Raw genomic sequence first — 18,718 nt, 5'->3', positions numbered from 1 at the left:
ACAGAATGAGAGTGGTATCTGGCCTGGACACTTTCTCTTCTGCTTTTGACCAGTTGGATTTCTTTAGAGAAATACTTTTATGCCCTTTGTCCATCCTTCTTCTGAGACAAACCCCTGACCTTGGATGTATCCTGAACTTAGCCCATGACTGACTCCATCCAGCTGAAGTCAGTCAAGCTGCCAAATGCGCAGAAAGGAGGGGGAGGGTAAGGAAAGCTGGGCTACAGGGTCCTGCCTATTTCAGGAAGAGGCTTTGAGGAGGCTGATGTGTGTCCTCAGTCATGTCCGACTCTTTGCAACCCCATGGACTGTAGCCCATCAGGCTCCTCTGTCCATGGAATTTCCCAGGTGAGAAATACCGGAGTGGGTTGCCATTTCCTCCTCCAGGGGATCTTCCCGACCCAGGGATCAAACCTGTGTCTCTTATGTCTCCTGTATTGCCAGGCAGATTCTTTGCCACTTGTGCCATCTATGAAGTCAGACCTTTCCTTTATTAAGCACCTATTGTATGCTCAGTGCATCAAATATATTATCTCAATGAATGTTTTTCTTTTTTTTTGGACCACACCATTCAGCATGCATGTGGGATCTTAGTTCCCCAACCAGGGATCAAACCCATGCCCCATGCAGTGGAAGCGCAGAGCCTTAACCACTGGACCTCCAGGGAGTCCCTCACTGAATTCTTACAGTGAATGTGTCCTTGACGTGAGGAAACAGAGGCTCAGAGTGGATGACTTACTTAAGCCCACACAGCTGGTTAAGCATCAGAGCCACAGTTTGAGCCTGGATCTATTCTGTTCCAAAGCTACACTCTCCTTTTTTTAATTTTATTGAAATTAGTTGATTTATAATGTGTTAATTTCTTCTGTACAGCAAAGTGACTCATATATATAATATATATATTATACATATATATAATATATTCTTTTTCATATTCATTTACATTATGGTTTGTCACAGAATGTAGAATATAGTTCCCTGTAGAACTATTTTGTAGAATATAGATCCTACAAAAAGTAGGATCTTTTTGTTTATCCATCCTCTATATAATAGTTTGCGCCTGCTAATCCCAAACTCCCATTCCTTCCCTCCTCTACCCCCTCCCCCCCCAAGTCTGGCCTCTACATCTGTGAGTCTGTTTCTGTTTTGTAGATATATTGGTTTGTATCATCTATTTTAGATTCTACATGTATGTTATATCATATTTTTTTAACTTTTTATTTTGTATCGAGGTATAGCTGACTAATAATGTGATAGTTTCAGGTGAACGGCGAAGGGACTCAGCCATACATTTACACGTATCCATTCTCCCCTAAACTCCCCTCCCATCCAGGCTGTCACATAACATTGAGAAGAGTTCCACGTGCTATACAGTAGGTCCTTGTTGGTTATCCATTTTAAATATAGTGGCATGTACGTGTCCATCCCAAACTCCCTACTATCCTTTCCCCCCATCTTTCTCCCACTCTGCAATCATAAGCTCCTTCACAAAGTCTGTGAGTCATTTCTTTTTTGTCTGTAAGTTCATTTGTATCATTTCTTTTTAGATTCCACATATAAGGGATGTGATAGATATCATATCATCATCTCTAGATCAATTGATGTTGCTGCAAATGGAATTATTTCATTCTTTTTGATGGCTGAGTAATATTCCATTGTGTTTATATACCACATCCAAAGCTACAGTCAATTGTAACTGTCCCCCATCATCCCTGAGCAGCTTTCTCTGGACACCTGGTGGGAGAGAAAGATGTTGTCTATGACCTGGGAGAAGGAAGGGAGAGAGAGAACTTGGTCTTATGGAAATAAGCAAAGATCACCCAAAGGAGAATGAGCAAAGTCTATTTTTCCAGAGTTTGCTATAGCAAGGGAGTTAGCCATATTTACTTGAGTTTGACAGACACACAAAGGCAGGCAGAAAGCTTTATAGTGGGGAGGGGGGGGATGATAGGCTTCATATATGCCCTGATTGGAGACTGCTGCCTTGGAAAAGTTGTAGGTGGGCAAACTAGATGGGGGGCTTCCCGTGTGATTGGTTAGGGGAGCATATTTAACTTTCCCCAATTTGTACTATGTTGAAAGTGGGGGCAAAATTAGAGAAGCTTGTCATTGACCAATGTCTGGCCGTTTGGGGCTGGTTGCTACAAGGGTTGTGGTTTGGCTTCCTGGGGTGTTGCTATAGGTCGTGGGTCAGAGTGCAGTTTTTATATATGGTCTGGCCATTGTCTGTATATTCAGTGTCTCAGACTCCTCCCCAGAGTAGGAGTGGGGACCTACCTAGCCTGGACCCAGCCAGGTACTCCCTCCTTCTGCTTCTCCCTTCTGCCCTTTCTGGAGGAACTGGCCCCAGAAAGTCTGGTTGCCATTTGATTGGCCTTTTTTTTTTTTTCAAGACACATGATGCAGCTTGTGGGATGTTAGTTCCCTGACCAGGGACTGAACCTGTGCCCTTGCAATGAAAGCTCAGAGTTCTAACCACTGGACAACCAGGGAACTCCTTGCATTAACTGTTTTTTGTTTTTTCTTTTTAAAGCTCTTTGGGACCCTCAATTCTTTTTATTGTTGATTAATTAATTTTTGGCTGTGCTGGGTCTTCATTGCTGCATGGGCTTTCTTCCTCTTGTTGCAGTGAGCGGGGCCTACTCTCCAGCTGTGGGACATGGGCTTCTCATTGCAGTGGCTTCCCTTGTTGCAGAGCATAGGCTCTAGGTGCATGGGCTTCAGCAATTGTGGGGCTTGGGCCTTGCTGCTCCGTGGCATGTGGGATCTCCCCAGATCAGGGATCCTGCATTGGCAGGCGGATTCTTTACTACTGAGCCACTCACTAGGGCAGTCCTGAGTTAACTCTTAATTCATACAATAACCCTGAAAGGTAAGTGCATTACTTGTTTATCTCTGCATCACAAATCACCCTCAAATTTAACAATTATTTATTATCTCGCAATAGTTTCTGAGGGCCAGGAAACCAGAAGCCGCGTAGCTGAGTGGTTCTGGGTTGGGGTCTCTCATGAGGTTGTAGTCAAGGGGTTAGTTGGGGTCACAGTCACATAAAAGCTCCATGGTGGTGGGTATAGGATTGACTTCTAACGTGATTCCTCAACACAGCTGTTGTCTCGAAGGCTCAGTTCCCGGCTGTGTAGACCTTCCCGAGGGGCTGCCTGAATGTCCTCGTGACATGCAGTTGGCTTGCCTCAGAGCCACTCTTGAAGAAGGTGCTGGAGGGACTTCCCTTGCATTCTAGTGGTCAGGACTCCAGGCTTCCAATGCACGGGGGTGTGGATTCCATCCCTGGTCAGGGAACTAGGATCCTACATGCCACAAGGTGGGGTCAAAAAGAAGAAAAAAAGCATGTGCAGGAAGGTGAGCAACTGGTGGAAGGGAGAGAGGCAGAAGAATGAGGCTGCAGGGTAGAAATTGTTATTTAATCTTCACAGCAAGCCTTACCAAGAGAGACCGCAAGGCTCTTTGGACAGATGAGAAAATGGAAGCTCAGAAAGAAGAAAATTCTTGCCTGAGGTCACAGAGCTAGTAACTGGCACAGCCAGAATTTCAGCCCTTAGCTACCTTATAACCCAGCCCAATCTCATTCCAGTTCCAGCAAGTTGTTTGCTCATGGGGGTAAGGAGGGTGGGGGGACGAATGGTGAATATAGGAGTGTGCTTTGATATTAGAGAAAAGCACACCCCCCCCCATCCAAGCCCCAGGACTTGGGAGGGGCCTCAGGAGCCCAAGAAGGTGCCTGTCTGCGGGCTGTCTGCCGCCCTAGAACCAGGAAGCCAGTGCCTCTGGGCCCAGCTGCCTCCCACACAGCACTATTTTTACCCTCCACCTCAGTGACAAGCCTGCCTCTCCCAGATCTGGAAAGGCCATCTGGGCAGTCTGGCTGCCCCAGGAAGAACCTCCACCCAGAGGCCACTGTTGTCCCCACAGCTGTTTCTAGATGAACCTTTAGCTCTCAGGCCTGCCTTGGCCATCCAGGATCAGTAAGACACCTCCCCTAGATTCAGAGATTAATCAAACCTCCCCAATTAGTATCACTTGCCAGGTGGACCTATCCAAACTAAAATGTTTAAATCCAAAGGCATTTTACATTGTCAACCTTTCCAAAAAGGTTAATAAAGTGCTCTCTGCATTTTAATGAAGAGCTCAGGATGATTTTATTTGCATATTCAACTGTACACTGAACATGTTGTTGTTCAATTGCTCAGTCGTGTCTGACTCTTTGCAATCCTGTGGACTGCAGCACACCAGGCTTCCCAGTCCTTCAGTACCTCTTGGAGTTTGCTCAAACTATGTCCACTGAGTCGGTGATGCCATCCAACCATCTCATCCTTTGTCATCTCCTTCTCCTCCTGCCTTCCATCTTTCCTAGCATCAGAGTCTTTTCCAGTGAGTTGGCTCTTTGCATCTGGTAACCAAAGTATTGGAGCTTCAGCTTCAGCATCAGTCCTTGCAATGAATATCTGGGGTTGATTTCCTTTATACTGACTAGTTTGATCTCCTTGCTGTCCAAGGGACTCTCAAGAGTCTTCTCCAGCACCACAGTTTGAAATCAATTCTTTGGCGCTCAGCCTTCTTTATAGTCCATCTCTCATATCCATACATGATTACACACGCACAAAATATCAATAGATGACCCTTGTACCATATCTTGTTTCAGGGAGGCCGAAGAACCCTTGAAAGGAATTTATTTTCTGAAGTGGTTTCAAACAGCTGCCCTGGGGCTCCTGTTTATGCTAGTCATTCATTTGGCAAACTCTTCCTGGAGCGGGCAAAGGTTGCTTTATGCCCAGGTCCTGTCCAAATGATCTCACGTTTCACGTTGGCAGAGGGGAAGTTAATAATGATTTCCTGCATCTGGTACAGAATTTAAATAAATACAGACTGCCCTGTTTAGCCTTTGCCCCTCCGGAGATTTCGAGGTTGGCCCCTGCTTTGTTCATGCACACAGAGTGGAAGACAGAGGAGCCTGGCTGTTCATGCAAAGGTGGCTTTGCCCAAAGCAGCGAGAGAAATGCCTTGAGGGGTGTTCTTGCCGTAGCAGAAAGTGGGAAGTATTTGTTTAAGTACTGTGCAGTGGAGAACTTGTGAGCAGATGTCACAGGTATCAGGAACTTCACACGTCACCTCCTGCCACCTGTCTGATTTGTGTCTCAGAGAATACCTGGTTTTTGGAGATCTAGAATCTATTTCTGCCCCTAATTGTCTGCGTGACCTTTGACAAGTCAGTTATCCTCTCTGGACTTTGATTGGCTCATCTGTAAATCAAGGGAGCTGAATCTGATCATTTTCAATAAAACTTTATTTATAAAAACAGGAAGTGGGGCCAGATGGGTCATGGTTTGCCTTTCTCCACTCTCTCTTTCCTGGAAGGGGTGGGGTGGATGTGCAGAGAGCATGGGGCCCAAGATCTGTGCCTGGTCTGTACCTCAAGCATTACCCGGGCCTTTCTTATTGATGTCATTCACTCACTCAGTCATGTCCGACTCTTTGTGACCCCATGGACTGCAGCACACCAGGCTTCCCTGTTCTTCACCAACTCCCAGAACTTGCTCACACTCATGTCCATTGAGTCGGTGATGCCATCCAACCATCTCATCCTCTGTTGTCCCCTTCTCCTCCTGCTTTTAATCTTTCCCAGCATCAGGACCTTTTCTAATGAGTCACTCTTCACATCAGATGGCCAAAGTACTGGAGTTTCAGCTTCAGCATCAGTCCTTCCAATGAATATTCAGGATTGATTTCCTTTAGGACTGATAGTTTTGATAGTTTGATAATTTGATTGATATTTTTGATAGAATTGATAAAATGCAGGAAGCAGTTTATTAACCTTTTTTGGAAAGGTTGATAATGTAAAATACCTTTGGATTTAAACATTTTAGTTCGGATAGGCCCACCTGGCAATCGATACTAACAAAAAACCAAACAAACTTTTTTTTTTACTACTGTGTACCACTCAGCACAGTTTGGACTGGTTTGATCTTGCTGTCCAAGGGATTCTCAAGTCTTCTCCAACACCACAGTTCAAAAGCATCACTTCTTTGGCACTCAGCTTTCTTTATAGTCCAACTCTCACATCCATCCATGACTAATGGAAAAACCATAGCTTTGACTAGATGGACCTTTGTCGGCAAAGTAATGTCTCTGCTTTTTAATATGCTATCTAAGTTAGTCATAGCTTTTCTTCCAAGGAGCAAGTGTCTTTTAATTTCATGGCTGCAGTCACCATCTGCAGGGATTTTGGAGCCCAAGAAAATAAAGTCTGTCACTGTTTCCATTGTTTCCCTACCTCTTTGCCATGAAGTGATGGGACCAGATGCCATCATCTTAGGCCTTTCTTACCCCATTTGTAAGATGAGAAGCATGGGTAATAATCTGCATTCCCCAAACTGTATTCTGGATCAGCAGTCCCAGTGAGGTACCCACAGAAGTAACACTGACCCCAACAGGTTTCTCCACTACAGGACTTCTCAGAGCCTTTAGACTGCTGATGGCATTGTGACTTTCCCAGGGTGATGCAGGATGTGCTGTGTAACAAAGGGATGCTTTTTTCCTCACCAGCAACTAATATGGGTTGGCCAAATAGTTCATTTGGACTTTTCCATACCATCTTGTGGAAAAACCCTAATAAACTTTTTTTTTTTGCCACTGTGTACCACTCAGCACAGTTTGGGAAATGCCCTGTAATCTCCCGAAAACCTTTTGTTTCCTTCCCTGCAGAATAGGGATGATGATGATTCCTGCCTCCTGGAATTGTTGGGAAGGGTAAGCGAGGTAATGCCTGGAAACAGGCCTGGCACAGGGCCTGGCACAGAGTAAGTGTTCAATAAATGCTGGCAGCAATTATTTATAATAAGGTTCTTCCTTTCCAGCTCTGACATTCTGTGCTTCTAACTACAGCGTGTAATTAAACCCCAAAGCATCTGGCTTCTCAAGCCTAAAGAACAAGCCTGGAGGAAGGAAAAAAGGAAGAGAAAGATCCTTCTGGGTTGCCCATTTGGCACCAGCTTCAATGCCAGTCGTCACAACAGGGGGGATGCAGCAAAATGCCAGTTCCTAATGACAAGGCTCTGGGGAATCGGTGGTTCCCTGTTTAGCTCAGATGCTGTGGGGAATATCACAGACTGTGGAGAGGAGAGGGGGGAGGACCAGGGCTGCTTTGGGGTCAAGTGGAAGAACCCCACAGCATCCCACATGAGTCAGCCACCCCTTCCCACTGTCCGGGCACAGTGATCTTGGCCACTTACAGTTCTGTATGATGTGCTAGGGGAACAGTGACAGGAGAACTGAGTCAGAAAAGGTACATAGGAAAATTCAGACAAAAGGGGGCAGGAAGAGCAATCTGCAGGGGAAGCAGCATCTGCTGTGGCTCTGAAACCTGAGGGAGCCCAGGGTTGTGGTCACAGGGACCCAGGGGTGAGGCTGAAATGCTGCGGAGTGTCTAGAGAGAAGGCTGAAGAGTGGGCAGGGAGGGGCCTTGCCTGGTAGTCCAGTGGTTAAGAATCCACATTTCCAATGTTGGGGGCCTGAGTTCAATCTCTGGTCAGAAAATAGATCCTGCGTGCCACAGCTAAGGCCTGGCAAATATTAAAGGAAAAAAACCACAATATTAAAAAAATATTAAAAAACAAATATTTTAAAAAAGATAATGAAGTACTAAATATGTAGCGTACAACATTATAAATATAATTAACACTGCTGCATGTTATATATGAAAGTTGTTAAGAGGATAAATTCTAAGAGTTCTCATCACAAGGAAAGTTTTTTTTTCTTTTTTTCTTTTGTATCTATATGAGATGATGAATGTTCACTAACCTTACTGTGATAATCATTTCATGATGTATGTAAGTCAAATCATTAGGCTGTACACCTTAAACTTATGCAGTGCTGTATGTCAATTACATCTCAGTAAGACTAGAAGAAAAAAGAGAATAAGATGATCATTTTATTGATGTTTCTGAAAGCCATAATGAGCATGTGCAATGGGAAAACCTTGGAGAACCTTCTACAAATCATTGAAAGGGATGAGACAAGGGAAGGAAGTGATTCACACCACACTAGGAACCAGTGTCTAAAACATTCACCCCACAAAGCCAATTGGACAACAGGAAGCTGTTCACACCTATTTGAATATTAGAAACATGTCTTTTTTCCCCTCTTTCTTCAGCATCATTTGACAGCTGAAATGACATATTCAAGCTGCTTTTATTTTTTTTTAAGATTTTTTTTAAAGTGGACCATTTTAAAAGTCTTTATTGAATTTGTTACAATATTTATTCTGTTTTATGTTTTGGTTTTTTGACTGCAAGCTATGTGGGATCTCAGCTCCCTGACCAGGGCGGAACCTGCACCCCCAGCATTGGAAGACAAAGTCTTAACCACTGAACTGCCAGGGAAATATCCATAAACTGCTTTGAAATGGTTCAGGCCTTCAACCAGCTATATTTCCAAGAGTTTATCACATTGCAATGGTTTCAAACTGTATTCCTTGTGGAGCACTAGGGTTTCATAGAGACATTTGGTTGGTTCTACAAAACTTTGACTTGAATGCCACAGGTGCTGAGGCTGATCAGAAACAAAACCAGAAAAAAAAAAGAAAGAAAGAAACAAAACCAAAAATAACTATGATCTACAACCCCTGACTTTTTAAAAAGAAAATGTACATTTGAATTTATAAAATATGTGTAACTAACAAGATGCCCCTCTTACCTGTTTTTATGAATTCTAGTTCAAGTTTTATTTGGAAGGGGTCTTACTTCTAAAAGTAAACAGTATCACCATTCCAAGAAAATAGTCATTTTATGCTAGAAGGTGTAGCTTCAGAGATACTCACTACAGCACTGCTTAGAGTAGGAGCCAGCAAATTATGGCTCAGAGGCTAAATTGGCCACTGCTTGTTTTTGTAAATAAAGTTTTATTAGAACACAGTCACACTTCTTCTTTTATGCATTGTCTGTGGCTGCTTTGGTGCTACAAAGGCAAGGTTAAACAGACTCCTTATAGCCTATAAAGGCTAAAACATATTATTTAGCCCTTTACAGAAAAGGTTTGCTGACTCCTGGTTTCTAATATTGAAAAAAATGGAACCAAATTGAATGTCCAAGGAAGGGAGTTGGTCAAATTACAGCATATCCTTTCAGTAAAGAAAATGCAAGGCCACCTTGGGAAAGTGAGGCTGTGGCAAGGAGCGCTCCAGCTTGACTGTACATTGGAACCCCCTGGGGAGTCTTAAAAGTCCCATGGACCAACCCCATCCAGGGTCAATTAAATCTGCCTGAGAGTGGAACCCAGACATGAATATTTGTTAAGCTTTCTTTGGGGCTTCTAACAAGAGCCACTGTTGGAGAAAAATATTTGATGACATAGAAATATGACCACTGTTTGCAGTCGTCCTTCCATTTCCACAGGGAATTGGTTCCAGAACCTGCTTCAGATACGAAAATCCCCAGGTGTTAAAGTCCCATAACCAATCCTCCATATCCACAGATACGGAACCTGCCTTGTTTTGAAAAAAATCTGGAATAAATGGACCCGCGCAGTTGAAACCTGTGCTGTTCAAGGTCAACTGTATTGTTAAGTGAAGAGAAGCAAATTATCTAACAGAGTATACCTCATGACTTCTTTTTGGTAAATTTCTGCCTACACACACACACACTCACACACACACATGCACACAGACTCACACAGATGAACAACAGGTGTGAAACATAGATGTGCTCATCTCTGTGTGAGATACTTTAATATTTTTCTTTTATCTGTATTTCCTATATGTTCTAAAGTGAATATTATATCTTGTAACAAGTACCAAAAAAAGATAAAGTCATCAGCTGAAAAAGTCGTATACTTTTCATTCCAGGAAAAAAAGAGAAATGAGCATCTAATCAAGGTATTCACAGGTCATTTGTGTACACACCACACCCATAGCGGTGATGCCGCTGCAGCCCAGTGGAGAGGCAGCTCCCAGCCTCTTGGTGACAGCTGGGTTCTGTGAATTAGGCAGTCGCTGCTGCCTCTAAGGCCCAGGGCCCTCAAGATTAATGGGATGCGGGCTTCCCTGGTGGTCCAGGGGTTAAGAATCCGTCTGCCCATGCAGGAGACATGGGTCCCATCCCTGGTCCTGGAGAATTCCACATGCCACGCCTGTGCACCGCAACTAGTGAGCCCGGAGCCTTAGTGCCCATGCTCTGCAACAAGAGAAATCACAGCAATGAGAAGCACTGCAACAGAGTAGTCCCCGCTCACCGTGACTAGAGAAAGCCCTCACTCAGCAATGAAGACCCAGTGCAGCCATAAACAGGTAAATCTTAAGAAAAAAAAAAAAGATTAATGGGATGAGTTTGTCCACCTCATGAGATTAAAGACATTTATGTGCAACATCTGGCGCAAAGCAGGTGCTCAACAACATTGCATTTTTCTCCATAAGCAGCTCTCAGAGAGCCTGCAGCCAGTCAGCTCCTTGCTCATCTTGCTGAAGGAGAAGGGTTAGTTTAGCCCAAGTTCATCTACAGTTGCTGGTCCCCAGTGCTGTTGCAGTTGTGCTAACCGGGGGCCACCTCTCACTGGCTTTAGCTTGGAATCTCTGCTGCCTGTGGAATTTTGCTGGACCCCCTAGAAAGGCCCGGGCTTCTTACCAACCTGTTGACCCTCTTATCAGCATAGCCTAACTCCACCATCCCCAGATGGGGTCCCATCTGCATACAGAAAGAAGGGCTTTCAATTTTCCTGGGGCTGCTCATCTTTAATAAAAATGACAATTGTAGCTGCCGTATTTGGACTCTACATCTGCCCAGGCTTACATCGTCTATCTCTCAGCCTCAGCTCTGTTGGGCCTGGGATGATGCTATCCCATTTCACAGGTGAGGCTCAGAGAGGTGGAGGGACTCAGTCAAGGTCACACAGCTGATAACTGGCAGGTCTGTCTGGTCCCCAGGTTTCCCCACTGCACCACACTGCCTTCTAGCAGCTGTCTCTGTTCCCTTTTCTATCCCAGTGGATTCTAATGGACAGCCAAGTTAGAGAACTGTTTTTACAAAAGCAGTGATTCTCAACATTGACTATGGAATTGCCCAGAGAGATTTTTAAATGCTAATGATAAGGGTGGACACTGAAGGGTGTGGGGTGGGACGGGTGGAGGTGGGAGGAGGGTGAACGGGGAGTCACTGCAAGGGACCCTTCAGGTCTTCTGTGCTTGTGGTAAGGTTCTACTTCTTGATCTGGATGCTGGGTGCTTAGGTGTGTTCATTGTGTGTGTGTGTGAAGATCACTTATGACTCGTGTACTTTTCTTTGTACGTGTTATTCCATAGTAAATTTTTTAAAATTATTTTTTAAGTAAAGGAAAAAAAAGGCAGTTGTCCTCAACCACATCGCCGCCTCCTGGGAGAAGGCAGTCTGTGACCCTTGGACTCATCTTGAGAATTCCTTTCACAGCATCAAGCAGTTGTTGGCCTTTGAGTCTGTGCCTGTCCTTGACAATGAGCAGACAGTTCTTCCAGGGCTGATGCTGCACTTAGCTGTAAAAGGCCCACCGTTGCTGCAGTGGCAGGTATTCAGGGACAGTCAGGCCCTATGACTAGGTTCAACACCTCCTTCCTCCCCACAACTGAATTCATGTGACCCCATTCCTCCCAAGCCCTGGGACCTAGGGCAGCAGAGATGGAAACAGCTACACCCCAGCACCTGGGTCTAAGTGTGAGCCCCCTGCTCACTTCTGCCTTATGTCATAATTTGAGTCCCTGGACACATGTTCTCTGATTTTTACTTATAGACTCTCTGATTTTTAGTTGGGCCCATCCATGAATGTGTGAAACTAGGACTGTATTTCCCATTGTCATTTGCAGCTAGGTCTGGTTCTGGCCAATAGAGTGTAAGTGAAGTAGTCTGTACAATTCTAGGAAATGCCCTAAAAAAGGAGACTGTACTTCTCCTTACCCTCCTCTTTCTTGTTACCTGGAATATGGCAAGGAAAGGCTGAGTCCTAGCAGCCATTTTGGGCCAAAGAGCAAAGTCATGACTAAAGATAGGAGAACAAGACAGGGGAAACTGGATCCTCTGTCTCTTTCATCTCCTTTGCACTATGGGGCACCCTGTTGGTAGGAGACTGACTCCCTCGGGGTGTCTTAACATGAGAGAGAAAGGAGCTTCTACTCTGAGCCAGTGATATTTGGGGTTTTCCACTCCTCTCAACCCCAATTTAAGCCTAGCTAACACTCAATGCTTCTGATTAAACAAATATATATATTTGTTATTGATTTACTTGGCTGTGCCAGGCCTTATTTGTGGGTTTTATATAAAAAGGTTTTATATAAAACCTTATGTGGGTTTTAATTCCTTGACCAGGGATCGAACCCGGGCCCCCTGCATTGGGAGCGGAGAATCTTAGCCACTGAACCACCAGGTAAGTCTCAGGGCTTCTGCTTTTGATCTTTGGCCTGAGTTCTAGCCTTGGTTACCTGCCCAATATGAGGATGAGGATCCTGCCTTTCTCCCCCTGGGCACTGGAGTTCTGCCCTGGTCCCACCTGAGTGGTTGAACCCTGCAACCTGCTGGTGCTCCGCATCCATGCTGCCTGCAGGATTGTGTTGGCCAGAGTGGCATACAGCCTGCTGCTCCAATTGCTTTCCTACAGGGAGCCCTGCCACTTCCCTCTTCCCTCTCATCCTCTTCCCTTGGCCCCTGCCCTGCGCCTGACAGGCTGGCCGCCCTCTGGGCATCTACAACAGGACCAATGCCTGCTGTACCTTCCCCAGGGGGCAGACAGCAGCCAGTTCCTGAGATGTATTGGAAACAGACAGCTAATGCAAAAGAAAAAATACAGCTAATAAATAATTTATTGTTGTTGTTCAGTCTCTCAGTCATGTCAGGCTCTTTAGGACCCCATGGATTGATTAATGAATCAATCGATTAATTATTGGCACCCCTCAGCCCCACTTTCTGTACGTGGGCCGTTGCTGGCCCCTAGTGGTCAGTGGGTAAATTGCACAGAGAGTTGGCCTGAGAATCGGAGTGTGGGAAAAATTTTCACCGATTTCTGAATTTTCCTGATGCTGGGGGTTTCAACCATGACAGACCCATAACTCCTTCGTCATAAAATATATTTTGTGTAATGATAATGGTTTTTAAAGATTTTAAGCACTTTACTGAGGTTGTTGTTCAGTCGCTAAGTCACATCCGATTCTTTGTGACCCCGTGGACTGCAGCACGCTAGGCTTTCCTGTCCTTCACCCTCTCCCAGAGTTTGCGCAGATTCATGTCCATTGAGTCAGTGATGTGTGTGCTGTGCTTAGTCGCTCAGTCGTGTCCGACTCTGCGACCCCGTGGACTGTAGCCTGCCAAGTCGGTGACGCTATCCAATAAATGACATATTTGTAGGGTGCAATTTGATAAGTTTTGATTTATTTGAATATCCATGCCCATCATCACAATCAAGATGGTAAACATCTCCATCACTCCCCCAAAATTTCCTTGTCCCCCTTTCTACCCCTTGTCCCCAAGCAACTAATGATTGCTTTCTGCTTTCTATAATTTAAAAACATTTTTACTTATTTATCTTTTTGACTATGCCACAAGGCATGTGGGATCTTAGTTCCCTGACCACAGATCAAACCCTTGATCCCTGCAGTGGAAGCGTGGAGCCCTGAACACTGAACCACCAGGGAATCCCCCCCATGCTTTCTATAATTAAAAAAAATTATAGATTAGTCCACATTTTTGAGAGTTTTCTATAAATGAAATCAGTATTTCCTTTTTGTTTTTTTGGTCTGGCTTCTTTTACTCAGTATAATTATTTTGAAATTTATCCATTCAACAAATTAACCAATAGTTCTTCTCTTTTCAATGACATGTTTATCCATTCAGAGTGATGGTAAATTTAAAAAGCAGCATTATGCCCTAACTATCATATAGAAAAGAAACAGAAGGAAAGTAATAAAATAATAGATAAGCCCCCAGTAGATGCTCATGCATGAGAACAGTAAAACTTACAATGATGTGGTCACAGGCTTTACCTATACATGAAATTACATGAGCCCAGTTCTTTGCCAGAAAGTTTGGCTGGTTTGGCTCCAAAGGCCACTCCATACAGGAGGGTACATGCTGTGTGGATCACACATGGGTGCTGAGATTGAGCAGATAAGGTGGAAACAGGCAGATTTTAGTTCAGTGGATTCACTTCTCAGAGGACTGATGATTGGGGCGGCATGTTACTTTTTGAATTATGTGAGTGGTGTGTTCGGTGTGGACCACTGTGGAGTTTTCTCCAGTCTGTTAATTACTCAGGAATCTCCCTGGTGGTCCAGTGGCTAAGATGCCACACTCCCAATGTAGGTGGCCCAGGTTCAATCCCTGGTCAGGGAACTAGAGTCCACAAGCTGCAGCTAAGTTTGCATGCCACAACTAAAAGAACCCACATGCTGAAAAGATCAAAGATCCATCATACCACAACTAAGACCCGGTGCAGCCAAGTAAATAAAGAAATGTTAATTACTCAGGCTTATGAGCTCACTGAGGTGCGTACTTGATTTTTTTTAAGGCATGTTTGCATCTTGTGTTTCACAGTGCAATCTAGAAGCTTCCATTGCACTTTCCTCAGCAGAAACAGAAGTCTCCTTCCGTGGCCCATGCTCTTAAGGCCAGCAGCCAGCAATGGTACCTCTCTGTCCCACTGGAGGCCTTCTTGAGTCAGAACATGATTTTATGAGAGAAAATGTTTGGCAATGATTTTGAAGTAACAAAGCTTTAGAACCTTCAGTTACTCTACCTTCTTGGATAATCAACCTACTGAGTTTTGTGGTGACCTGTAGCTTCAGAGTGACCTGTCCTTGCAAGGAATTTACGCCAGAAACTTTGAAGAATTTAGCTTACACTGCATTAGTGCCACAGAGAAGAATCCAGAGTCCAAAGTGGGACACATAATATGCAGGTTCTCTCATTGCTGTTTCTTCACCCCATTTTTAACTTGTCACCCAACATTTCCCCTGAATCCGATTAAATATGAAAGTGTGAAAGTGTTAGTCGCTCAGTCGTGTCCGACTCTTTGTGACCCCATGAACTGTAGCCCTCCAGGCTCCTCTGTCCATGGAATTCTCCAGGCAAGAATACTGGAGTGAGTAGCCATTCCCTTTTCCAGGGGATCTTCCCCACCCAGGGATCAAACCTGGCACTACTGCATTGCAGATAGATTCTTTACCATCTGAGCCACCAGGGAACCCCCAATTAAATATATTATGCTTTTATTCTTATGCTTTGCTTCCTTCTGTCTTCCTTGGGAAAGTTTTTCTTCTAATTTTTCTAATTTCTTGAGTCAAACATTCAATTTGTTTTACTTGACTGAAAGCAGTTAAGACTATGAATTTACTTCTAAATAAATTTCAGACACAATATATTAATGTCATTTTCATTTTAGAAAGCTGTTACTCCAGATTTTATTAATAATTTGCCAATGACCCAATAATTATTCAGGGGAGAAGAAGTGTATGTGTGTCTGTGTTTCTTTTAAAGTTATAAGAAATTGAGGTTTTTAAATTGTAGCCAGAGTATGGAGCTGATATAATTCCTCCTTTCAGGACAATTTGAGGTAATAGTTTTAGCCTAGTTTATAATCAGTTTTGTAACTATTCCTGAAGTATTTGAGAAGGTATACTTTCTGTGGGGTAAAGTACAGCCTAAAAATAAAATTAAAAACTCAGTCTTGGACTTCCCTGGTGGTCCAGTGGATAAGAATCCGTCTGCCAATGCAAGGGTACACAGGTTTGATCCCTAGTCTGGGAAGATTCCACATGCCACAGAGCGACTACTGAAGCCCATGCATCTAAAGCTTGTGCTCCACAAGAGACGCCACCTCCATGAGAAACCCGCACACCGCAACTACAGAGTGGCCCCAACTCACTGCGACTAGAGAAAGCCCCCACACACAATGAAGACCTAACGCAAACAAAAATAAAGCCATAAATAATTTTTAAAATTCAGTCTTATGAACATATGGTTTGAATATGTCTCATTGGTGACTGTCTTTTCATGTCAGATCTGCAAACTCACCTTTTTCAGCTCTGTTGTCTTCGTCCCAGTTTAAATCTCTGATCTTTGTCATCCACATCCATCCTTTTTGGTCTCATCGTTTTCCACATGCCTTTCCGCTCAGGATTTGGAGGACTTCCAAGTGTGTGACAACAGCCTTTTTTTTTTTTTTTTAAGGTATTTTTATATGGACCATTTTTAAAGCTTTATTGAATGTTACAATATAGCTCCTGTTTTATGTTTTGGTGAAAGCTTAATGGTTCTTGCTAGGCACTATTTTGAAGTCCAGAGAAGCTTTGGGCAGAAAAGTATTTAGGTAAGAGAAAAGACTAATTAATTAACTCTTCAGAGCTTTCCTCTCAGGTAGCCTGAAGGCAATAGGTATGAACACAATGAGTTGCTAGTAGTGCTGAGTGTACAGTTTCTTATTTTTGTGTTCCTATTCTTGGTTCTGGAAGTATCCATGAAATAGTACAATATTTACCTCAGCTGTAGAAAGCTGAGGAAATGTTTGTAATATTGCAAAACTCACATTACACATTACTCTTATGTTTTCATATATGTCTAGACTTTAGACATAATATAATTCTTTACATTGGCAACAAGATGGACATTAAATGCTAGACTTATGATGAATTTTGACATTTTAATTTGAAAAGTTACTTTAAGTTTTAAATTAAATTTATAATTTAAATAAAATTTGTTACATTTTAAAATTCAAAGTTGCTTAATAAAGTGTAAACTTTCAAAGAGTAAAATAAAATGGATCTCTGTAATTTTGATATAAAAATGTAATATACATTCATTCTAATTTGTATTTTGACTTTTAAGAAAATAACTTTATTTATTTACTTATTTTTGACCGTGCTGGGTCTCTGTTACTGCGCAGGCTTTTCTGTAGTCTCGTCAAGTGCGGGCTGCTCTCTAGGTGCAGTGCACAGACTTCTCATTGCGGCAGCTTCTCTTGTTGGGGAGCAAGGCTCTAGGGTGTGTGGGGTTCAGTATTTGCAGCCGGTGGGCTCAGTAGTTGCAGCTTCTGGGCTCTAGAGCACAGGCCCAGTAGTTGTGGTGCACAGGCTTGGTTGCTCCATAGCATGTGGGATCTTCCCGGACCAGGGATCGAACCCATGTCTCCTGCATCGGCAGGTGGAGTCTCTACCACAGAGCCAGCAGGAAAACCCTTGACTTTCAAATTATTAGATACTTTTCAATATTTTAAAGAAACTAACTTTTTGGAAAACAGTAAAAATTAGTACATTTTTAACATAAATTTACATTTTTGATGAAAGTATATTTAAAATTATGTACTTTGAATATAATTATGGTTTTAATTCTTAAATATATTTAAAAGTCTTGATAATAGTAACATAACTAGTGTTGGTGCTGAAAGGAAGATAGGAAAATAAATTTCATGGAAAAGTTTTAATCCTTTATGAATTATGTATACACTTATTACTCATCCCAACATTATTAATCCATTAACAGAGCATCCAGACATGTGGAATAAAGATTAAGTTCATTGATCTTTGACATTCTGCTAACTTTCTGTCATATATTAATATAAACCGTAGCTTCATATGGGCTTCCCAGGCAGCGTTAGTGGTGAAGAATTCGGCTTCTAATGCATGAAAGGCAAGAGACATGGTTCGAGCCCTGGGTCAGGAAGATCCTCTGGAGTAGGAAACAGCAATCCACTCCAGCATTCTTGCCTGGAAAATTCCATGGACAGAGGAGCCTGGCGGGCTACAGTCCCTGAATCCGCAGACTCAGACCCAACTGAGCACACACACACACATAGCTTTATACACATTTTAAAATTTTATTCTTTTAAAGGAATGTTTGTCAGAATATGAGGACAGAAAATATTTTATTTAATAGCTTGTTAGCTTGATTTATAACTTGACAATGTTTATGTAGACAAGTGATATGTGGAGTCCATGTCTTCTTGCCCCAGGCTACAACATCCAGACTTTATTCGTGGGTCCCAGGTTGGATGTGCCAGTTCCTTGAATGGGTAGGAATCCATCCAGGGCTCATGTGTGCCACAGTTGGGGGTGAGTGGGGCTGGAGGGTCCCTATGGTACCCTTCTGAGTGCTGCCATCATTTCCTCTAAGACTTCATGCTGCAAGGAGACTCTCTCCTGCAGGCCCAATTTCCAGCATGTGGTCCTGGACTATGGAAGCCTTTCCTGTCACCCAGGGCTCTAATTCTGCACAGGTGAGGTTACGGATCATCTGAAGTTATCTGGGTCATTTGTTTTGGCCACAAATGGTACTGCATAAAGTGATACCCAGAGAATGTCCTCCTCCCAGGGTTCAACCTCCACCAGAGCTTCAGAATTGATGCTTTCAAAATGTGGTGCTGGAGAAGATTCTTGAGAGTCCTTTGGACTGCAAGGAGATCAAATCAGTCAATCCTAAAGAAAGTCAGTCCTGAATATTCATTGGAAGGACTGATGCTGAAGCTCCAATACTTTGGCCACCTGATGCAAAGAGCCGACTCATTAGAAAAGACCCTGATGTTGGGAAAGATTGAAGGCAGGAGGAGAAGGGGATGACAGAGGATGAGATGGTTGGATGGCATCACCGACTCAATGTACATGAGTTTGAGCAAGCTCCAGGAGATGGTGAAGGACAGGGAAGCCCGGCGTGCTGCAGTCCATGGGGTCGAAAAGAGCCGGACACGACTGAGTGACTGAAGAACG

General features: G+C 43.5%; 1 non-coding gene across 1 annotated transcript; it reads left to right on the top strand.

Moving 5' to 3' along the window:
• Window positions 1-14,281: 14,281 nt before the first annotated feature.
• TRNAG-CCC (transfer RNA glycine (anticodon CCC)) lies at window positions 14,282-14,354 on the top strand. Its single transcript has one exon. It is a non-coding gene; the product is annotated as a tRNA-Gly (tRNA).
• The last annotated feature ends 4,364 nt before the right edge of the window (window positions 14,355-18,718 follow it).

The sequence above is a fragment of the Dama dama genome, chromosome 5 (genome assembly GCF_033118175.1).
Source record: "Dama dama isolate Ldn47 chromosome 5, ASM3311817v1, whole genome shotgun sequence".
Lineage (NCBI taxonomy): Eukaryota > Metazoa > Chordata > Mammalia > Artiodactyla > Cervidae > Dama > Dama dama.
This window is presented reverse-complemented; position numbering and strand designations above follow the sequence as displayed.